General features: G+C 44.0%; 1 long non-coding RNA gene across 1 annotated transcript; it reads right to left on the bottom strand.

Annotated features, from left to right (window-relative positions):
• Window positions 1–2,729: 2,729 nt before the first annotated feature.
• On the bottom strand, window positions 2,730–17,489 carry LOC143267630 (uncharacterized). Its single transcript, XR_013042964.1, has 2 exons — window positions 3,791–17,489; window positions 2,730–2,921 (listed from the first exon to the last, which is right to left on the bottom strand). It is a non-coding gene; the product is annotated as an uncharacterized LOC143267630 (long non-coding RNA).
• Between the last annotated feature and the right edge of the window lie 6,422 nt (window positions 17,490–23,911).

Below are 23,911 nucleotides of genomic sequence, written 5' to 3' on the forward strand. Positions count from 1 at the left end.
TCCCCAGACCAATGATTTTTTTAAAATAACTTCATTGTATTATTCTGTGAATTTTATAGATATTAACATCACTTCCTGTGAATATCAAAAGGTAGGGCACATTTGCACCTACACCATAAGCTAAGAATTAGTTTTACTTTTAAAATAGCTGAAAAGATATTATTCATGACCAATTACAATGATATGAAATTCAGTTCTCAATGGACAGCTTTATTGAAACAATGTCACATCTGCTTTCCTCTGGACTCTTACCTTGTTATGAGGGAGCTGAGTAGCTGCTCCAGAGACTGTGTCTGTAAGGCCACAGTGTTTACTTTCTAGTTCTCTGAAAAAAGCTGTTTCCTGTTTAAAACTCTTCACAAAACCCAGAAGTTAGAGGAGAGGATAAAGAAACAGAGGAAGTAAGATCCCAGCCACAGCCGACACTTCTGAAGTGGAGCATGTAGTATACAGGTGAGGAGAAAGCTCATGTTTCCCTGCAAGGCCCGGGTTTCCACAAGGGGTGGCTGGTTCCAGTCAACCTGTAGAATAGCTTCTCACCCTGTTAGGCTCTTCCTGTTTACTTTTGTTCCTGAACCACTTTAATTAGAATGGCCATTTTTTCTTTTTAATGTATTATAGAGAGAAGAGAGGAGAGAGGAGAGAGGAGAGAGGAGAGAGGAGAGAGGAGAGAGGAGAGAGGGGAGAGGGGAGAGGAGAGAGGAGAGAGGAGAGAGCAGGGAGTGGGTATCCTGTGTATGTGAGCCCTGGTACGCATGTGGACTTTTGGGAGTCAGTTCTCTTCTCCCCCCTGTGGATATAAGGTCTCTCTTGTTTCTGTGATGCTGTGTACCTCAGGCTAGCTGTCCCATAAGCTTCCAGGTGATTCACTTGTCTGGTCCTCTCATCCTGCTGCAGAGATCTTGGGATCACAGGCACATGCTACCGAATTTGGCTTTTTACATGGGTTCTGGGGCTCAACTTGATGTCACCAAGCTTGTACGACAAGCACTGTCACACACTGAGTCACCTCACAGGCCCAACACTAATCATTCTTCTCCTAGTCTCAAAAGGAAGAGAAGATTCAGGTGCAACCCCACATGAGAAAGACTTACCCAATGGGGAATTTGGTTTTTTTTGGTTTTGTTTTGTTTTGTTTTGTTTTCGAGACAGAGTTTCTCTGTGTAGCTTTGCGCCTTTCCTGGAACTCCCTCTGTAGACCAAGCTGGCCTTGAACTCACAGAGATCTGCCTGCCTCTGCCTCCCAAGTGCTGGGATTAAAGGCATGTGCCACCACTGCCCGGCCCGATGGGGAATTTGGACACATGTAAAATCAAGACACATTTTACATGAACAAACATGGCTGAGATGCTGTGCACCTTCCTTACACTCATGACCAGATCCCCAGGCTCCATGCTGAACCATGATTATAGCCCAAGGTTGAAGACATGTTCAAAACTTTATTGATGCCGTGTGGAAGAATAGTCATGTGAGGACTCAGGGTCAGAGCTAAGCTCAGTGAATGGCGCAATGGGCAATTTGGAGGAAGATTTTGTGTACAGCTTTTGACAGGCAGAGCTGAAAGGCTGCTGTGGAGAGCAGCTGCTGCTTTAACAGGAGTGAAGTGGGGTGGGGGGGGCGTGCGGTTGTCAGGGGGTCTCTGGGTGATGGGGTTCCATCAGTCAGAAGACTCATGAGTCAAGGGTCAGGGTGAGAGAAGGTAAGCACTGAACATGGCAGTTAAGACCATGGACTCTGCAGTCAAATGCACTGGGCTGGAGAGATGGCTCAGAGGTTAAGAGCACTGGCTGTTCTTCCAGAGGTCCTGAGTTCAATTCCCAGCACCCACATGGTGACTCACAACCATCTGTAGTTAGATCTGATGCCCTCTTCTGGCCTGCAGACATACATACAGGCAGATCACTGTATACATAATGAATAAATAAATCTTAAAAAAAAAAAACAAAAAAACATGGACTCTGAAGTCAGAACATGACATTCAAATCCTGGCTCTGTCACTTGCTACCCACTGGACCAGTTAAGAGGAAGTTCCTTTCTCACTGTTATACAATGAGAATGGTGATTGCTCCCACACCAAGATGCTGTGAGGGGGAAATTGTAGCTGGTGCCAACAAGTGATTGCTAACGCTGAACGTGCATTATAAGAAATTGACTGTCATGTCTGAAACTCAGCAGCAGACTTTCTTTTTTAATGTTTTATTTTATGTGTATGAGTGTTTTGTCTACATGTATTTCTGTGGATCACATGCATGTCTGGTGCCCATGGAATCCAGAAGATGGTTTGGAATCCCCTAGAACTGGAATTATAGGTGGCTGTAGACTGCCGTGTAGGTGCTGGGAATCAAACCTGGCTCCTCTGCAAGAGCAACAAGTACTCTTAATTCCTAAGCCATCTCTCCAGTGCCCCGCCCTGTTTTTAACCCTCCATTTCAAAACTACCCGAGACCAGGAAGTACAAAGGGAAACAAAACAAACAGTGGACACAACCACTCCAGCAGATGGTGACCATCCAGGGCGTGAACCTTCCATTACGTCCCCTGCCTGTGACGTCATGCACACTTTATTACTATTTCCTCAAACTGGGCTGCTGAGTCTCTCTCCACAATTCAAGAGGGTTTGGCCAAGAGGAGACGCTGGCAGATGCCAGAATGACAATGCGTTACAGATGATGACTGGTAGGGATTCGGGAAGCAGAGGACAGCACATTAACTTGTTTTTCTATTTCTGCCTAATGTTTTTACAAAACCATTAATCCAGAAAGGCATTTGGCTGAAAAGCATCGGCGATGAGTAGCTGAACACACTCGCCCTTTCTGGTGGTTTCAGAAGTTCTAGATTGGATGACTTGGCAGTTCAGCTACTGTGGAAGGCATTTCACAGGCTGCAGGCTCTCACTGCCGTCATCCAGACACCGGGACTTGTCTAAACAAGCATAGGACAGGTCAGCTTAATGTATGGGAAGAGAAAGAGTCCTAAAATTCATTTTAAGCCACTTCTACTGGGTACTTATAAGACGTTGGTTAAACAAGGTATATTGGACACTACCAGGGGATATTTTCATAAAAAATATTCAGTGGCTGTTTTAAGGCAAAGTCACAACCACCCTGTGTAGGAACCACAGTGTGAGGGGGCACAGAGCAAAAGTAGCCCGCCAAACGTGGGTGTCATCAGAGGTGGCTCTCTGGAGGGTGAGGTCACCGGGGCTATAGCGTCATTGGCTAAGGCTTTAAGCCTCAGATGTAAAGCTACTGCAGGGGCAGAGGCAAAGGAGGCCAGAGATAGACAGTCTGCCTAGTGGCCAAGAGTGGGTCAAAAGGAAGGGACCCGCTGCCACTGAAGTTTGGCGTCCAGTGGGGCCTCAAAGGAAGGTTCTGGAAGCCATCAGATAATCACAGACTCTCACGTAGGGAAGTATAAAGTAAGAAATACAGGCCAGTCTGATTTGCATTGAAAAAAAAATGTTAAAGTGTGTGTGTGTGTGTGTGTGTGTGTGTGTGTGTGTGTGTGTGTGTGTGTGTAAATGTGGATGCTCCTGAAAGCCAGGAGAGGTTATCAAACGCCCTGGTGCTGGAGTTAGGGACAGCTGTGAGCCTGCTGACGCGGATCCCCTATATGAGCACTCACTGCTTTCAACTGCTGAGCTCGCCTCTTGATCTGCATCTTCAAGTAGACAGCTTGTACGGCAGTGTGGGGGATGAGTGAGATGAGGAGCGGCACAAGGACTCTGTCCCTCCCCCTGAAACCTGGTGATCTGTCTGGGACAAGTTCCTGTCGGGGTGCCAATTGCTTACTCGGCAGGAAGCTGTACTGGAAGGTGCTAGGTGCTGGGTGCCATGATGTTCCGCCCTCTGGGTTGAGAGAAGGAAGCCAGGTACTTCTGCGCTGTGCAGTGCACCCAACGTGTTATCAACTCCTCACATCCTCGTGTAAGTTGGCAGGGGAGCAGACACTGCTTCTTCCATGAAGCCTGCTACTCACAGTCAAGCCCTGCATCGGGTGTGTGGGAGGCAAGAGGAGAGGGTGTGATTTGAACGCCATCATTGCCAGAAGGAAGGAGGCAGAGGAATGACAGGAGGGTTCTCAGGTATATGTGACATTTCCCACCAGGATCAGCTCCCCAAATCTTTAGAGTGGCATTTTGTTACCCAACTTTCTATGTGAAAGATGTGGCTCAGGCACCACATCAGAGGCTTAAGTTAGAACCTGTGACTGTCTGGGACACTATTCATTCCTACTCAGCCATTATGAGGGAAATCTTAGGACAGAAGCCTGTGTAACGGGATTGATTTATTATTACCTTGTAGACTAAGTTTCTTACAGATTAAAATGCTCCTGCTACCTCATCCCACAGAGGCTCAGATGCCTGAACATTTGGTCTCCATCTGATGCTATTGTCCGGGGAGGCTGTAGGATCTTTTGGCCATGGGTCCTAAGCGTGGGGCTTGAGCTCTACAGCCTAAGTGCCAGCTTCAGCCAGAGCTGTTTTAACACTGCTCACACCATGTAATCAGCAACCGCACAGGCCTGTTGCAGCCACAGGGACCATGTCTTCCCTGCCATGATGGACTGTATCCCCTGAACTGTGAGCCACAATAAATCTTTCCTTTTAAATTGCTTCTTGTAAGATCACACAATAGGAAAAGTGACTACCGCAGTCTTCTTCAGTTTTCCAGGCTGACCTGGAACTCAAGAACCTCCTCCCTTAGCTTGAAAGTGCCAGGAACTGAGTTTGGATAATTACCATGGCCGCTAGAAATGAAGCACTGTCCTCGTGGTAGGTGTGGGAAACTGACCAATGTCTCCCCAAAGTGTCCACACCTGAATCCCTGGGCCCTGTGGCTATACCACCTTAAGTGGCAAAAGGGACTTTCACTGAGGGTCTTCACGTGGGAGGTTGTCCTTGATACGGTAAGGAGGAGGCAGGAAATGCAGTATTAGTGGCTACAGATGAGGAAAAGGTGGCAGAGGCTGAAATTATTTAAGGAAGGGTTTGCACATCAAGGAATGAAGGAAACATGCAAACCACGTGTTTACACATGGATGTGACAACAGTGGAAAAAGAGGCCATGAACTTGATGGAGGTTGGGACATAAAGGGTTGGAGTTAGAGAATGGAAGCAGGAAGTGTTGTAATTATATTTCATTTCTTTTTTTTTTTTTTTTTTATTAAAGAAGCTGAAAAGGGTAAGGAACAAAGCCAGATGTGGTGACACACACTTTCATACCTACAGACCAATACTCAGGAGGCAGAGCCGAGAGGGTCTGAAGTTGGGGGCCAGCCTCAAAGAGGGGGAGGAGGAAGAGGAGGAGGAGAGTGAGGGAGGGAAGAGAAGGAAGAGAAGGAGGGGGAGATGAGGAAGAGAGAAGGAATTATTAAAGATGAAATAGACTCCTCTAGGAGCTTCCTGATGGACTAACTCAGCCACTGTCTAGACTTAAGTCCTGAGACTGGCTTCGGACTTCTGACCTCTTGAATTGTAAGAGAATGAAGAAACTTCCATTTTAAAGTTCAGTGAGAACACCTGAGAAACTCTTTTAACTTTCAAGAAAGACTGTGCCTTATGTTTGAAAACCCATCTTGTCTCAATTCCTGAACGACGTTATCTGGGAAGTGCACCCTTAGTCATTTTCATCAAACAAACAGCAACACACGAACACCAACCTATCCAGACAGCCTAGGTTGCTGTCATGGTGCCTGATGCTGGTAGAGCATGGCTGTATCACATACACCTTCATTAGTCAAGTAGTGTATTCTAAAGTACTGTGAAAGTATAATACAAAAGGTATGAGCAACACTGTCAGCTATCATCGTTACTAAGTATTGTGCATATAATTATTTCTATTTTGTGTGTGTGTGTGTGTGTGTGTGTGTGTGTGTGTGTGTTCCCTCCCCATGCATGTGCATTCAGAGGACTGAGGAGAACATTATATATCTCCCACTTTTATTTCCCATCTTTTTTTTCTTTTGAGACAGAGTTCCTCTGTGTAGTTTTGGTGCCTGTCCTGGAGCTCGCTTTGTAGACCAGGCTGGCCTTGAACACACAGAGATCCGCCTGCCTCTACCTCCTGAGTGCTGGGATTAAAGGTGTGCGCCACTGCCACCCAGCTTTTATTTCCCATCTTAACTTTTTGAGATAGGGTCTCTCACTCAACCTGGAGAGTGCTGCTTCAACTAGATAGTCTGGCCAGCAACCTCCTAGGATCTGACTGCTTTCACCCCACCTTATCATTCAGGTATGGGGGAGCTGAACTCAGGGCCTCACGCTTGCCCAGAAAGTCTCTTTTTCACTGAACCTTCTTCCGAAGCCCTATACTTTCCTACAACTGCCAGTGCAGCCAGTTCACAAAAGCATCTTCAGAAACACAAGTAAGCATATTGTGAAGGCTATACTTCTAGGCAATAGGGAACAATCAGGCTCAATAAATAATCTTATAGGATCAGTATTGGGCATATGTGTTTGTGACTCTACTCCTCCAGAGACATAAGAGAAAGGTCTATTCACCCCAGCTAGGGAACTAATGACAGATCAAAGTAATGATACCACTGAAATCCAGCTTGTGAAACTATATTTGGGTTACTTAGAGAGGTATGGGTAAAGGGTTACTTAAAGGAGCAGGGACTATTTAAGTGCAGTTGTGTCATTGAAAGCCTTGCCCAGCAAGGGTGAAGATTTATTAAAGATGGTACCCTGGGGATCTCTGCAGGACTTGCCAGAAGCTTAATGAGTCAAGGAGTCTCTTCTGCACAGTTGTGCTGATCTGAATCTCTTCAGCAGTGCTTACTGTCTTTATAACCTTGAGTAAGAGGAGGTCTTGTATATCTGCCAAGCTTTAGGGAATTACTGAGACTTGTGAGTTGTTTACTTCCTGAGTCTTAAGAACATCCCTTTAGAACTTCTCAAATCTTAGTGTGCTTTCTCCCAGGATGGAAATGTTCCAAGTCAGAGGGAATTGATATACAATGGTCCATTATTGGTCAAAAGGGAATGGTTATAAGCCAATGAGCACTTTAATCAACTCCTGTTCATTCTACTTTCTGCTAGGGTAGACAGAGCCTATTGCTGCTGCTTAAGTAGAATGAAGGTAGGGAAAAGTGGGTAGGAGAATAAAATATCCATAGCTTCAAACTCAATTTTACTTTATTATGTAAGTTACTGAAGATATTTTGTAAGTTTTTTTTCTCTTGGACTGAATAATTTCGCATAATAAATTTTGGGTATGGGTGAACAGGTTTTGCTTGATATCCATACTATTTTTCATGGCTTGTACTTAGAGAAAGCCAGAAACTTGCAGTGATCTTCTCCAAGCCTCCTGTGACTACATCCCAGCCTGCAATGCTACATCCCTGGGGTCATGTGACCATGTAGTGAAGGACAGTATACGGGTCTCATTTTTAATTTGTAAGACAGCCATGGGGTACCACAGGCTCATCTCATGAGGCTGAGCCCAGCTGTGTGAGCATATGAATGAGCATCCTTCTAGACAGAAGTTGGGATCATGGGCTGGACAGTCCTCGAACCTGCAATGGTTTGACTTGCCAACTTTCATCTTTATGATGGTACAAAAGCCATATGCACTGGGGAGAAGCTGTACTTTTCTGGCAACCGTGTACCAATGCTGTGTGCCCATTCAACCACTCCTTCTTCTCTCTGAGGACACTATTCAAAAGATTGCACTTTATTAAATAAGCTTTCCGGTTACATGATTGTGCAAACTCTAGCAGTGTTCTGAGCCTGCTTAAGGCAGGCATGCCATGCAATGATGTTCAGGAGGTTAAATTTATTAATACATTTTTTTTACTTGCCATATTCCCAACTTAGGGGCTTGTCTTAACCCTCCTGTAAGTCCAGGAGTATCTGTTCATTATTTGAACATCTGCTGATATAGGAAGTGACCATAGAGGCCTGCCAAAGCCACCACCACAACAAAACAAAACCCAATACATATACACACACCTATATTTGTTTTTACTTCTTTTGTTTTAACCATCCTTTTTTTTTTTTTCCTTTTTAATGAGACAGGGTCTCACTATGTAGCTCTGGCTGTCCTGGAACTCGCTCTGTAGAACAGATTAGCCTCAAACTCAAGAGATCCTCCTACCTCTGCCCAACGAGTGCTGGGATTAAAGGTGTGTGCCACCACACTCTGCTTAAACTTCATTCTAAATAGATGGGAAATTAAGTAATCCCAGGAGAAACTTTTCCTTCCGTGAGCGTTGGCTAGGACAGCTAACCTGTCAGTCTTTGCAAGTAGCTTTACCAGGATAAGCAAGGTTGCCTTCAGCAGCTCCTTGCAGGCCTGGCCTCTACACTTCTGAGGTGGAGACTTGCATTTCCCTGTGGGGGATGTGCCTCAGAAAGCCCCTCATTACTCTTTCCCATGTACTAGGACTGTTCCCCTAGGACTGTCCAGCTGTCAACCGCTGGTGCATATGCATATGATTTATGTAAAAGCATGTTCGATGTGGGTCTCAAGAGGCCTTGAGATGCTGTTATCCCCAGATTTATGGCAGACTCCTATGTCAAGTGGCTGGTGTCCTCAGAAGGTGAGACACAGAGGCAAGGGAGAGGTGACGTGAAGTGGGCAGAGGCTAGAGGCATGCCTTGTTGCTACAAGAAGCTTGAAAGAGACAAGGAGCCTGCAGTCTGAACCAGCCCTGCCAGTGCCTGGCCTTCGGGCCTCTGTTCTCCAGAATGATGGGAGAATATGTTTGTTTTGTTTTAAGATGCCCAGCTTGTGCTGACATGCTATGGTAGCTGGAGGGAAGGAAGACACCTGCTTCTCTAAGAGGGCCTCCTGGGCACAGCACACAGGTGAAGGAGAGTGTAAACTGCCCTAGTTTTCCCCCAAGACCTTACCCCAGACTTTTCCCTTTTTTTCTATAGCCACGATCCAGGATTCAACCACTCCCTCCTCCTCAGACCTCTGGGACCATTTACACACAACACACACACACACACACACACACACACACACACACACACACACACACACACTCACACACACACACACACACCTAGGTCCCCCATGAGAAAACATGATATTTGTCTTTCTCTATTAGTCTCTTGGCCCATCTTGGCCCACCTTTCCTGCTTTTATCTCCCTTACAGCTCCCTAAAAGTATCTTCTGGTTCAAGGGGAAAATGAGCAGGGATGTGTCAGTGGGCAGAGGGATGGGAGGGTAGAGTGGAAGAGGGAGTATGTGGATATGTGGATGGGAGGAGAGCACTAAGGTTATCTGAAAGGCCACAGGCTGGTCTTGAACTCACAGATACCCACCAACCTTTGCCTCCTAAGTGCTGGGATTAAAGAATGTGTTCCAGGGCTGGAGAGGTGGCTCAGTGGTAAAGGACATTTGTTGCTCTTGCAGAGGACCCAGATTTGATTCCCAGCACCTACATGGCAGCTCACAACTGTCAGTAACTCCAGTCCCAGGGGATTTGACACCCTATTCTGACCTCCAGCCATGCACTTGGTGCACATACATACATGCAGGCAAAATATGACTCCACTTAAAATTAAAATAAACAAATCTGGTGTGGGGGGGAGACTTGTACCACCAAGCCTGGCTATCTGTCTGACTATTTTTTTTTCTTATGGAAGAGTTTAATAGGAGCCACCCTACAGAGGATGATGCTCCTCCCAGAAGGCACAGGTGGCCATATCCAAAGCTCAGTACCAGTTATAAGATACCTCCACTTGAGTCGTTGGTCCGGGGGTGTCTCAGAGACCCCCAGGTCAACAGAAGCTGTTGCATTGCTCTTGGCTGCCCACCAGAACTTGACAGTAAGACCCTCCGGTGACACACTTTTGTTACAGGACATGGAGCAATGAAGTTGGTAGCTAAGTGGACATAGTACCAGATGACCCTTTTCTAAACTAGTATTTCTACACCCATGCATTACTGCACTCTCAGACCTCATCAGAGAAGTTGGTGTAGTGGGCAGCAGTTAGTGAGGAACTTACAGTTGGCTAAAGGGCAGAGACTAAGTCTGTGGACTGCACAGCCTCAGATTGCACATCTCTATCACCCCACTTCCCTGAAAGCTGAGGGTACAACTAGGGAGAGGGGGTGGACAGATGATAGAGTCAGAGGTCAGAGGACCAGATCAAAACATTGTCTTCGGGACATGACAGGAATGTCAAGTCATTCTCCACCCGGTCGGTGAGTTGTATGGAATGGAAATGGTTCCTCAGTTCCTGTGGGCAGGATCGGGCACTTGGTTTCGCTCATCTTGGCTGGGTGAAGCCATTGCCTCTTTTCTTCTGTGTGTGTTTATGCACATTCACCTGTGTGGGCACACTTATGATGCAAGTATGCACACGTGTGCATGGAGGCCAGAGACTTATGTCAACTGTCTTGACTTTCATGTCATATGGAGGAAAGATCTAAACCTAGAGCTCACTGTGGTGATATTTTATTTGTGCACCCCAATAGAGCTTGCCTGGGGATCAGAGGACAAAGCCAGCCCCTATAATAAACATAGAGGTCAGGCATGGGTAGCACACACCTTTAATCCTAGGATTGAGGAGGCAGAGATCCGTCGGGATCTCTGTGAGTTCAAGGCCGCACTGGGGACAGATCCAGGCATGGTAGCACACACCTTTAATCTCAGCACTAGTTAACTATAGAGATCTGGAGGTCTGGACAGACAGACAGGAAATGATAGAGCTAGGCAGAGAAAGGAAGTAAGATGGCAGAGCACAGAAAGGTATACAGGCATGAGAATACAGGAAGTAGCTCTCTCTGGAGTTGGTAAGGTGAGGTTGGCTGCGGATTGTCCTATTCCTCTGATCTTTTAGTTTTCACCCCAATATCTGGCTCCAGGTTTTTTTTTTTATTATTATTAATAAGACCGTTTGGCAGTTCGTCTTACATCTGGCACCCAATGTTTGAGGCACAAATTCACAAAAAGCCACTTGCAGTCCCCAGCTCAGGCCCGAGCTGCATGTAGCTGTTTGTGGTCGCCAACGATGGTAGGATTTGCTAAAGGGGGCAGAGGCAGGAGGATCCCAAGTTCAAGGCCAGCCTGGGAGGCTTGCAGAGAAGCTGTGGCTGGGGCCAGGCCACAGATGGTGGCGGTGGGACCCTGGAGGCGGCAGCTGCTGCTCCACGTTGCTGGCTGCTTCTCATCCTCACCATGTTGGTGGCGACACTGCTACCGGGGATGAAGGGATGAAGGGTTTACCACTGCTTGTTCAGAGAACAATTGCCAGGACCATTGTGTTACAAAAAAGCACTGGCAAAGATTGGTTTGGAGAAGTTTAGCGAGACAAGTGGTGGGGAGAAGAAGTTGCTGTGAAGATATTCTCTTCTGGGGAAGAACGTTCGTGGTTCAGAGAGGCAGAGATTTATCAGACTGTGATGTTACGCCATGAAAACATCCTAGGATTTATAGTAGCAGGCAACAAAGACAATGGCACATGGACTCGGCTGTGGCTGGTGTCGGATGACCAGGAGCGTGGATCCCTGTTACAGTGGAAAGGATGGTCAAACTCCTCCGTCCACGGCAAGTGGCCTTGCCCATCTTCACATAGAAACCTTCCGACTACAGCTCACCAGTATGGTAGGCCAACTAGCCAGCTTGCTGTGTGGGTCTCTTCTCTGCTTCCAGAGAGCTGGGATCACAGCCTGGCCACTGAGCTCTCCCTGCGTGTGTATGGGCTCTGGAGATCCCGTCTCTGGTCTTCACACACGTGTGACAAACACTTTACCCATTGAGCTCTCTCCCCAGCCCTCGGCTTTTTCTCTCTTGTGGAGGCTTTGGGAAAGAAAATACCACTCTTTTGAACTGCTAGACTTTTTCCTCATCTGAGAACCTGGGTTCTGTGGTCTTGCAAAATCCTGTCTACTTCCCCTCTCCAGGACCCCGCCTTCCTTGCCAACAAATCCTGGGGTCCTGGGCTGGGTGACCAAATGTCCTAGTTTCCCAGGACTAAAGGCATTTCCTGGAACGTGGGGCTTCTGCTGCGAACAGTGGAAAGTCCCAGGTAAACAAAGACAGGCCGCTCCTCCCAGCTCTTGGAAAAACAGGTTTCTTTGAGTTCAAAGTCTTGTCGACATCTTCAGTATCAAAATAGTACAAAACCAGTAATTTTTTTAAAGGAAAGATTAAATTGTGTTCTTAGCACTTGCGAATGTGTGCGTGTATGAGTGTGTGTGAATGTGTGCATGTATGAGTGTGTGTGAATGTGTGCATGTATGTGCCCATATGTTGTGTATTTGGTGTATGTACTTATTAATGTGGGTATGTGCACATGGGTGTGGAGGCCAAGGAATCAGTGTCGGGTGGCTCCAAGCTCTCTCCACCTTGATTTTCTGAGAAGGGTCTCTCACTGAAGCTCGTTGGCTCTTAGGCTGACTGACCATGCGCTTCAGGGATCAGCCTGTATCCACCCCTCTTCTCCAGCACTGGGGTTATAAGCACTTGCCCCACGCCTTGCTTGTACATGGGTGCTATGGTCTACACTCAGGCCCTCATGCTTGAACAGCGATTTACTGATTCATCATCTTTCCAGCTTTCTCCCCCACAAGTTTTTTTTTTTAGTCAGAGTCTCTCATTGACCTGAAACTTGCCAAGTAGGTGTGGGTGGCTGGCCAGGAGCCCCAGGGACTCACCTGCTGCAATTATAAGTATGTGCCATTGTGCCAAGCTCTCTCTCTCTCTATTTAATTGAGTTCTGGAATAGCACTCATGTCCTGCTTGCCAGAAAAACAATTTACTATCTCTCCAGCGCAAATTGTGTCCTTAGCACTTAAAATAATAAACATTGTTAAAATAATTTCCATGTACGCATTTCCAAGTTCTTACTCTCCAGTCTTGCTGTGGTTTTGGCGCTTGTTTCAAGGCCACTGTCTGAGCCTGGAATCCACGCAAAGTGTGTGAGAATGTGGCTCATTAGGGGAGTGCTCCCAAGAAAAAGTGGAAGGAGTGGGTGGTACCTCTATCTGTCAGTACCTCCACCCTGTAATTCCACAGAAGACAAAAAAAGAAAGAGATTATTGACAGCTGGTTGCAGCTTCAGGAGTGGGCATGTGGAGGCGGAGGACGCCTCACCCCAGAAGGGGCTGAAATCCAGAGAGATTGAGCAAGGATACAGTGTCAAGTTACCGCAGAGGGAAATGATCCCCAGTGGACAGGAACTACAACTCGGAGGTGCTCCACTGAAGAAGCCAGTGTTGGTGCCTCAGCTTCCAGGCATCACTGTCAAGCTGCTTGATGGAATGTAAAGGCCTTAGCACACTACTTTGTGCTTTGGCAAAGCAGGGCCTTACAATGTGAGGATGGTGCTTGTCTTGGCTTGAAAGAAAACAAAGATGGCAGGCATGAAAATGACCCAAGGGTCTGGTATGTTCTTCTTAACAGTAGTTGAAAGGGTCTCTGCTGACTTCTCTGGTTTGTTTAGACAGGCTGCATGCTCTCAACCCTGTCTCATTTATGTCCACCACACTGAGGGCAATGGTCCCTTGGATCACAGATCAGTCTGTGACTGATCCTTGACTTAGGATACAATGAGGCCCAGCATTTCTATCCTGGCCTCAGCTACATCTTCTGCTTCCATTTCTTCATCTGCCTGGGACATACCTTCACTCCGTGACCTGGCCCCAGGACCCCATAGCTGCCTCATGGGGGATGGGAATCACCTCCTTTCCCATGCTTTTCAATCTTGTTTGTTACTCACCCAGAATATTCAGACATGGAGGATTCAGTTTAGATGAAATGCCACCCTCTGTCCCTCTTTGCATGACCTCCCTTCCCCTCTGTCACCACACACACAAGGAAGAATGGTTATCTGGACAGCTCTCCAATAAAACTAAGGTGCAAAGCTCCAGGACTCCCAGCTGAGATATTTGTTTCCACCAATCTTTCTGATCCTGGCCTTGTCTTCTCCTCCCAGCCTGCCTCTGATCCCAACTTGTTTCTGCTACAACCAAATGCCAGTAATGTGTCCACCCCAGGTCTCAGCTTCCACATCACAGCTTGAAACAGGAATAAAAACACAGGATACTGGCTTATAGCCAGCACAGGGTTGGGGCAGCTGAGATGTACCTGGAAACCACAAGTTTGCCATCAGTCAATATGGGCTCACTCCAGACATGGGCCATGAAGGAACAGTGGGGGACCCAGAGTGCAATGAGATCACTTAAAGGTTAGGAGCTGAGAGCCATGGACTCTGAATTACGACGAACATGAACTCATGAACCTAAGTCCAGAGGCAGCTTCCACCAAAAGAGTTATATTTTTCTTCTTATGTCCTTTTCCAGAGGAGCTGGTAGCAACCTGGCTTGGACAGATATTTCCCCACTTCCTTACCTGAAGACAGAGCCTGCAGATCTCCAATGAAACTTTATTCTGCCATGGAAGGTGGACCTATAATGACTTAGCTTTAGTACCTACTTGGCTCTTGGGGTCCTGTCTCCTTGATGATCAGGTAGCTCTGTGAGCTTTTCTACAGGAAGCCCTCAAACCACCCCTCCTAAGAGTTGAGAAGGCCTGAGATATCCATAGTTTCCAGGAACCCTTGTGTGATGTCATCACTTACATCACCAATGACATGGCTCAGGTCTGTGAACCCAGCAGCAAGAGAAACATGGTGACCACTTAAGAATGTAGAGATTTCCTGAGAAAAATGAGCAGAAATTTCTTCTTCCCTTGAGGAGCCTGGGGAGAAGAAATTGCTCCCATGCTAACAGATCATGATGGTGAAATGTGTTCTTTGCTCATTAGCATCAAACCACTTAATTTTTTTTTCACATATGTATTTGACTTTTAGTAAAAATGTGGGAGGAATCATGGGCTAGGAGGTTGTATCTAAAGAACCAGAGGCAGGATGTGTGGCAGGCATTCTAATTTAGTGTCCCGCAGGGAGCTTGCACCTGTGGCATACTTTATTCAGAGTCTTGGGATTTGAGATGGGAATGCTTTAAGTGTTCCCTGAAAGAATTGAGCTCAGAAGCTGTGAGCCAGCAAAGAGACCATTGTTGTAAGCGTTGCAGTGGATGCAAAGGGATCCGGGTAGTCAGGAGCCAAGGAATACCACAAAGTCACAGTAAGCATAGCAGCTTACAGCTTTGCTCCAGGGGAAGGTTTCCCCATTGAAAGTGCAACAACTCTGTTCCAGCAGGGGAGAGTTTCTCTGGAGCATAACAACTCTGCTCCATAAGGGAGCAGCCAAAGGGTCACAGTTCTGCTCAACTAGGGCTCTGGCTCCAGCAAAAATTGTTACAGGTAGGCTCTGCTCTGGTGAAAATGTCTCACTCATGAGATTTATTGGGAAGGAAGAATCCACGAGGCTGGCTCTCAGGTGAGAAACAGTAGCAGACTGAACAGGGTACAGAGCCTATACAGGGTTTCTTGGGGGTGGGGCAGAGCTTTCCCTGGGTGGCTTGGGGTTGGATTTTTTTGTGGTTCTGGGGCAAGCTAGGGATTGGTGAGATTTCAAACCCTGGTCCTGTGGTCAAGTCACGGGCAGGATGTTTTTTCCTTGGCCCTTTTCACCCTACAGTTGAGATAGAAGCCAGTGGTTAAGTCATGCTGATCACCTCAGCCTTTCTTGAATGCAGCCTACTTTTATGTGGGTGCTTAATGGGTATCCTGTTCCTAGACTATTAGCACATTCCAGAAATCCATGTTCTACTTGCTCATCTCTCTTTCCCTAGGGATGGGGGACTCTTTACACTCAGGAAGCCTAGGTTTTCTTTATGTTGACAACCAGCACCATGTATAACAGGTGGTAGGTGTCACATAAGTGTTTACAGAAATAACATGCTTGAGAAGGTGAGCAAACAAAGTAACCTTCCAAGTAGCAACTGAGGACATGCCTTAATTTCCCCAGGAAGTTGAGGGGAGACTGGGAGATGATGGAGATCTCTGGGTAGCAGCATAACACATGCTACAGCTTTCCCCACCCCCTCTCTGAATTCTGAGCAGCCAATGTCCCCTCACTTTTCAACCTGACCCTCTCTCCCTCTACTCAGGCTTACTGATAAAGAATTGGAACACAACATTATGTGTATGTGCTCAGGTGTGTGCTCAGGTGTGTGTATGGGAATGTGAAGACAGAGATCAACCTTGGATGATGCTCCTTAGGAGTCATCCATCTTTTTTTTTGTTTGTTTGTTTGTTTTTTTGAGACAGACTCTGAACCTAGAACTCATCTTTTTCAGCAGACTGCCTGGCTAGTGAGCCCCAGGGATCTGGCTATGTCCCCCACCCTAGTGCAGGGATTACAAGTGCACGTGACTTATTCAGTTTAATTCTTCATAAATTTCCGTATTCTCCATATGACTTACATTATGGGCACAGTTCGGAAAATGATTGTGTAAAGAGTTTGCTTTGGTTCATAGTTTATCGACAACAGAAGGAACACAGGTTGGGTGTCGGGCCAGGTCCTGGCAAGAATTTGACTTGTATCTAATGTTTCTTCCTGCTGTGTCCCTGCCCTGCAGCCTTTCCAGCTTCACATCCCTGAGCTTGTGCAGGGATAGGGCAGGCTTGTTATAGACACTTTTCTGCTAGACCTGTTCTGAGGCTAAATTCCTAAGTATTCCAGGAGTTCTCAGTCAATGAGTGACAAATCACTTGCTTTCTTCCTCCTCTGGTGGGCAACCTGTTTTTCAGAAATAATTATTATTATTTTATAAGCAACATCTACTGTTTAGAAAATAGGTCTGTGGTGGTTAGCATTAATTTTCAACTTGACAGACTAGAATCACAGGCAGATGGCCCTTTGGTATTCTGTGTCTGTGTGTGGGGGTGGGGTGGGGGGAATCATAATTAGGATTACTGATGTGGGAAGGCCCATCTTAATTGGGTGCAGGACCATTTTCCGAACAGGGGATGCTGGGGTGTATAAAATGTAGAAAGTGAGCTGAACAGTAACTAGCCTTCCTCCCTGTTTCCTGATTGTGGATGACATGTGACTGGCTGCTTCAGGGTCACTTGACCTCTCTTGACCATGATAAACACTATCTGGAGCTTTGAACTAAAACGAACCCCTTCTCCCTCAGTTTGCTCTTGCCAGGACATTTTGTCAATCAATAGAAAAGGAAATAAGAAGAAGTTCTATTAAAACTTTGGAAGAATCCTGGCATTGGTGGTACACATCTCTAATATCAGCACTTGGGAAGCAGAGTGAGGTGGATTTCTGAGTTTGAGGCCAGCCTGGTCTACAGAACGAGTTCCAAGGCAGACAGGGCTATACAGAGAAACCCTGTCTTGAAAAAAACATACAACCAACCTAAACCAAAACAAACAACCAAAAACCAAAACTAAAACAAACAAAAAACTTCCCAAGAAACCTCCATGTGAAGAGGCCATACTATTTCCTTATGAATGGGGGTTTCTTCTTCTTCTTCTTTTCTTCTTCTTCTTTTCTTCTTCTTCTTTTCTTCTTCTTCTTCTTCTTCTTCTTCTTCTTCTTCTTCTTCTTCTTCTTCTTCTTCTTCTTCTTCTTCTTCTTCTTCTTCTTCTTCTTCTTCTTCTCCTTCTCCTTCTCCTTCTCCTTCTCCTTCTCCTTCTCCTTCTCCTTCTCCTTCTCCTTCTCCTCTTCTCCTTCTCCTTCTCCTTCTCCTTCTCCTTCTCCTCCTCCTCCTCCTCCTTCTCCTTTTCTCCTTTTCTCCTCCTCCTCCTCCTCCTCCTCCTCCTCCTCCTCCTCCTCCTCTTTCTCCTCCTCCTCCTCCTCCTTCCTTCTCCTTCTCCTTCTCCTTCTTCCTCTTCCTCTTCCTCTTCTTCTATTCTGAATAACATTTGTAACTTTTAGCATTTCTCTAGAACTAAAGATACTAATCAGGAATGTCATATGCATATCTGTTTTGAGTGAGAATACATGTATTTAAGATAGCATCTCACTGTGTTGCCCAGGCTGTTCTGGAACTCCTGAGCTCATTCAGACAATCCTACTGCCTCAGCCTGAAGCTGGAATTGTAGGCATGTGTCACACACAGCAGCCTATACATGAATTCCTGGGGAAAAACACTGATATGCTATGTTCAGCTATTTTTATTGATACTAAAATTTCTGTCTGGAGTTGTAAGACTATTTTCTTGCATCCATTAGTTTCTTGATACCAGTCCTTCTTAGATGTATGATTCAGAGCTACTTTTTTCATGCATTCTCTTTAAAGTCTTTGGAAAAATAAATGTCTTTAGTGTTTGTGAAGTTTGATTTGCTAGAAAGCCTTGCCTTACACTGAATTTCAAGAACAGTAGTTCTCAACCTTCCTAATACTGTGACTTTTTAATGCAGTTCCTTACATTGTAGTGACCCCAAACCATAAAACCATTTTCATTGCTACTTCACAACTATAATTTTGCTACTGTTATGAATCATGACAAAAATATTTTTTGGAGATAGAGGATTGTCAAGGAGGTTGTGACCCACAGGTTGAGAACATTGCTCAAGAATCATCTGTTGGTCCTGCAGGCAGGCTGCTCCACCACCACGGCCACCCACTGGACTCTGTAACCTCCAAGACCCACTCCACCTCCCAAACCCACCAAACCCATCATACTCCCCCTGGCCAACTATCTCCTGCAACATAGCAGCCCCAAGAGGTACCACCTGCACCAATTGCAAGAAGAGCCTCCCCATGAATAGCCCTCTCTAGTAATATCAGCAGACCCTATAGGCACAAGTGCCACCCACACCAGTTGGAAGAACAGGCAAGGCAAAAACTACACCAGTTAGAAGGACAGACTCCATAGGCATAAGTAAAGCCCACACCAGCCAGAAGAACTGAACAATATGCTAGATCTAGGTACCCAAACTTCCACAAACATCAGCTGAGACAACCCTAATTGACCTGACAACTAGCCAATCACCAGAACCCTCGGCCATTCAGGCCAAAAGGCAATAAAGGAAACAGATAATAGAGGAACAAAAGGCCTATCCAACAAAGACATCAGAAGAATCAATACCTGTACCTATATTTATCCCAAACCCAGATGGGTAAACGGCAATGTAAGAATACATTCAACAACATAAAGAGCAATATGGCACCAGCAGAATGTAGTTCTATAACAGCAAGACCTGAATATCCCAATGCAGATGAAGCAGGGAAAATGACCTTAAAAAATAACTTTATGGGCCGGGTGGTGGTGGCACATACCTTTAATCCCAGCACTCTGGAGGCAGAGCCAGGCGAATGTCTGTGAGTTCGAGGCCAGCCTGGGCTACAGAGTGAGATCCAGGACAGCCACCAAAACTACACAGAGAAACCCTGTCTCGAAAAACAAAAAACAAAAAACAAAAACAAACAAACAAACAAAAAAACACTTTTTGAAGATGATAGAGGTCCTTAAAGAGGAAATGAAAAATTCCCTTAAAAATGGAGGAAAAGTCAAACAAAAAATTGGAGGAAATCAATAAATCCCTTAAAGAAAGCCAAGAAAAAAACAACTGAACAGGTGAAGGAAACAGTTCAAGACTTGAAATTGAAATAGAAAGCATAAAGAAAACATAAACCAAGGTAATTCTGGAAATGGAAAATCTGGGTAAGTGAACAGGAACTACAGATGCAAGCATAATCAACAGAATACAAGAGTGAATTGCAGGTGTTGAAGATAAGATAGAGGAAATAGATTGATCAGTCAAAGAAAATGTTAAATCTAAAAGATTCCTAACAGAAAACATCCAAGAAATCTGGGACACCATGAAAAGACCAAACCTAAGAATAATAGGGATAGAAGAAGGAGAAGAATTCTAGCTCAAAGGCACAGAAATATATTAAACAAAATCATAGAAGAAAATTTACCCAACCTAAAGAAGGACATGCCTATGAAAATACAAGAAGCTTACAGAACAACAAGTAGACTGAACCGAAAAAAAAAAGTTTCCTTGCCACATAATAATCAAAACACTAAACATACAAAATAAAGAAAAACTATTAAGAGCTGCAAAGGGAAAAGGCCAAGTAATATATATATATATATATATAAAGGCATACTATCAGAATTACACCCAACTACTCAATGGAGATTCTGAAAGCCAGAAGATCCTGGATAGACCTTCTGCAGACACTAAGAGACCACAGATGCCAGCCCAGACTACTATACACAGCAGAGCTTTCAATTACCATAGACAAAGGAAACAAGACATTCCATGATAAAACCAGATTTATATAATATCTATCCACAAATTCAACCCTACATTAAAGTACTAGAAGAAAAATTCCAACCTAAGGAAATTAGCTGCCCCCACAAAAACATAAGTAATAGATAATCTCACACCAGCAAATCCCAAAGAAGGGAAACACACACACACACACACACACACACACACACACACACACACACACTACCACCACCACCACCAAAACCAAAAAATAACAGGAATTAACAATCACTGGTCATTAATATCTCTTAATATCAATGGACTCAATTCACCTATAAAAAGACACAGGCTAGCAGAATGGGTATGAAATCAGGATCCATGCTTCTGCTGCATACAAGAAACACACCTCAACTTCAAAGACAGACATTACCTCAGAGTAAAGGGTTGGGAAAAGATTTTCCAATCAAATGGAACTAAGAAACATGCTGGTATAGCTATTCTAATATCTAACAAATATATTCCAAACTAAAATTAATCAAAAGAGATGGAGAAGGACATTTCATATTAATCACAGGAAAAATCAATCAGGATGAAGTCTCAATTCTGAACATTTATGTCCCAAATACAAGGGCACCCACATTTGTAAAAGAAACATTACTAAAGCTTACATCACACATCAAACCCTGCACACTAATAGTGGGAGATTTCAACTCCCATCTCATCAATGGATGGGTGGCCAGACAGAAACTTAACAGAGAAATAAGGGAACTAACAGATGTTATGACCAAAATGGACTTAACAGATATCTATAGAACATTTCACCCAATCACAAAAGAATATACCTTCTTCTCAGCACCTCATGGAACCTTCTCTAAAACTGACCACATACTCAGTCACAAAGCAGATCTCAACAGATACAAAAAATTGGAATAACCCCTGGTATCTTATTGGATCACGACAACTTATAGTTAGAATTCAACAATAACACAAAATGCATGGAAACATTGCTCAAATGAATCACCACTGGGTAAAGAAAGAAATATAGAAAGAAATTATCCTAGAATTCAATGAAAATAAATGCACAACATACCCAAACTTATGGGACACTATGAAAGCAGTGCTAAGAGGAAACTTCAAAAGCATTAAGTACCCACATAAAGAATTTGGAGAAATCTCACACTAGTGACTTACAGCACACCTGAAAGTTATAGAACAAAAAGAAGCAAATTCACTCATGAGGAGTAGACAACAGGAAATAATCAAATTGAGGGCTGAAATCAATAAAATAGAAACAAAGAGAACAATACAAAGAATCAATGAAACAAAGAGTTGGTTCTTTGAGAAAATCAACAAGATAGACAAACCATTATCCAAACTAACCAAAAGGCAGAGAGAGGGAGTATCCAAATTAACAAAATTAGAAATGACAAGGGAGGATGTAACAACAGACACTGGGGAGATCCAGAGAATCATCAGGTCATACTTCAAAAACCTGGACTCCACAAAATTGGAAAATCAAAAAGAAATGCACAATTTTTTGGATTGGTATCACATACCAAAATTAAATCAAGACCAGAGAAACTATTTAAATAGACCTATATCCCCTAAAGAAAGAGTAGTCATTAAAAGTCTTCCACCCAAAAACAGCCCAGGGCCAGATGGTTTCAATGCAGAATTCTATCAGAATTTCAAAGAAGAGCTAATATTAATACTCCTCAAATTGTTCCACACAATAGAAACAGAAAGTACATTGCCAAACTCTTTTTTATAAGACTACAGTTACCCTGATACCCAAAGCACACAAAGACACAAGAAAGAAAGAGAATTACAGACCAATCTCTCTCATGAACGATGATGCAGAAATACTCAATAAAATACGAAAACCAAATCCAAGAACACATTAAAAAATTATTCACCATGGTCAAGTAGGCTTTATCCCAGAGATGCAGGGATGATTCAATATATGGAAATCTCTCAATGTAATTTATCATATAAAAAAACTTAAAGAAAAAAAACCCACACGATCATCTCATTAGATGCTGAAAAAAGCCTTTGAGAAAATCCGACACCCCTTTATGATAAAGGTCTTGGAGAGATCAGGGATACAAGGAACACACCTAAACATAATAAAAGCAACATACAGCAAGCTGACAGCCAACATCAAACTAAATGGAGAGAAACTCAAAGCGATTCCATTAAAATCAGAAATAAGACAAGGCTGTCCACTGTCTCCATATCTTTTCAATACAGTACTTGAAGTTCTAGCTAGAGCAATAAGACAACAAAAGGAGATCAAGGGGATACAAATTGGAAAGGAAGAAGTCAAACTTTCACTCTTTACATATGATATGATAATATACATAAGTGACCCCAAAAATTCTACCAGGGAACTTCTACAGCTGAAAAACACCTTCGGTAATGTGGAGGGATACAAGCTTAACTAAAAAAAAAAAAAAAAATCAGTAGCTTTCCTATATTCAAATGATAAATGGGCTGAGAAAGAAATCAGAGAAACAACACCCTTTATAGTAGCCACAAATAATATAAAATATCTTGTAATAACTCTAACCAAACAAGTGAAGGACCTGTATGATAAGAACTTTAAGTCTTTGAAGAAAGAAATTGAAGAAGATATCAGAAAATGGAACGATCAATCGCCCACGCTCTTGGATAGGTAGGATTAACATAGTAAAAATGACAGTCTTACCAAAAACAATCTACAGATTCAATGCAATCCCCATCAAAATCCTAATGCAATTTTTCACAGACCTCAAAAGAACAATACTCAACTTCATATAGAAAAACAAATAACCCAGGATAGCTAAAACAATCCTGTACAATAAAGTAATTTCTGAAGGCATCACCATCCCTGACTTTAAGTTCTACTCTAGAGCTATAGTAATAAAAACAGCTTGGTGTAGCATAAAAACAGACATATGGATCAATGGAATCTAATTGAAGACCCTGACATTAATCCACACACTTATGAACACCTGATTTTTGAATACCTGATTTTTCTGTACAATAGAAAAACGAAAGCATCGTCAACAAATGGTGCTGGCATAACTGGATGTTGACATGTAGAAGAATGCAAATATATTCATATTTATTGCCATGCACAAAACTCAATTCCAAGTGGATCAAAGACCTCAACATAAATCCAGTTACTCTGAACCTGATAGAAGAGAAAGTGGGAAGTATCCTTGAATGTATTGGCACAGGAGACAACTTGCTGAATATAACAACAGTAGCACAGACACAGAGATAGATAATTAATAAATGGGACCTCATGAAACTAAAAAGCTTCTGTAAGGCAAAAGACACTCTCAATCAGACAAAACACACACCTACAGAATGGGAAAAGATCTTCACCAACCCCACGTTCAACAGAGGGGTGATCTCTAAAATATATAAAGAACTCAAAAAACTAGACATCAAAATACCAAATAATCCAATTAATAAATAGGGTACAGATCTAAACAGAATTCTCAAGAGAATAATCTCAAACGGTTGAAAGACATCTAAGGAATTGCTCAACATCCTTAGTCATCAGGAAAATGAAAATCAAAACAACTCTGAGATACCATCTTACACCTGTCAGAATGGCTAAGATAAAAAAACACCAATGACAGCTTATGTTGGAGAGGATGTGGAGTAAGGGGAACACTCCTCCACTGCTGGTGGCAGTGCAAACTTGTACCACTTTGGAAATCAATATGGTGGTTTCTCAGAAAACTGGGAATCAATCTACCTCAAGACCCAGTAATACCACTCTTGGGCATATACCCAAAGCATCCTCAATCATACTACATAGACACTTGCTCAGCTATGTTCATCGCAGCATTATTCATAATAGCCA

The sequence above is a fragment of the Peromyscus maniculatus genome, chromosome 1 (assembly GCF_049852395.1).
Source record: "Peromyscus maniculatus bairdii isolate BWxNUB_F1_BW_parent chromosome 1, HU_Pman_BW_mat_3.1, whole genome shotgun sequence".
Classification (NCBI taxonomy): domain Eukaryota; kingdom Metazoa; phylum Chordata; class Mammalia; order Rodentia; family Cricetidae; genus Peromyscus; species Peromyscus maniculatus.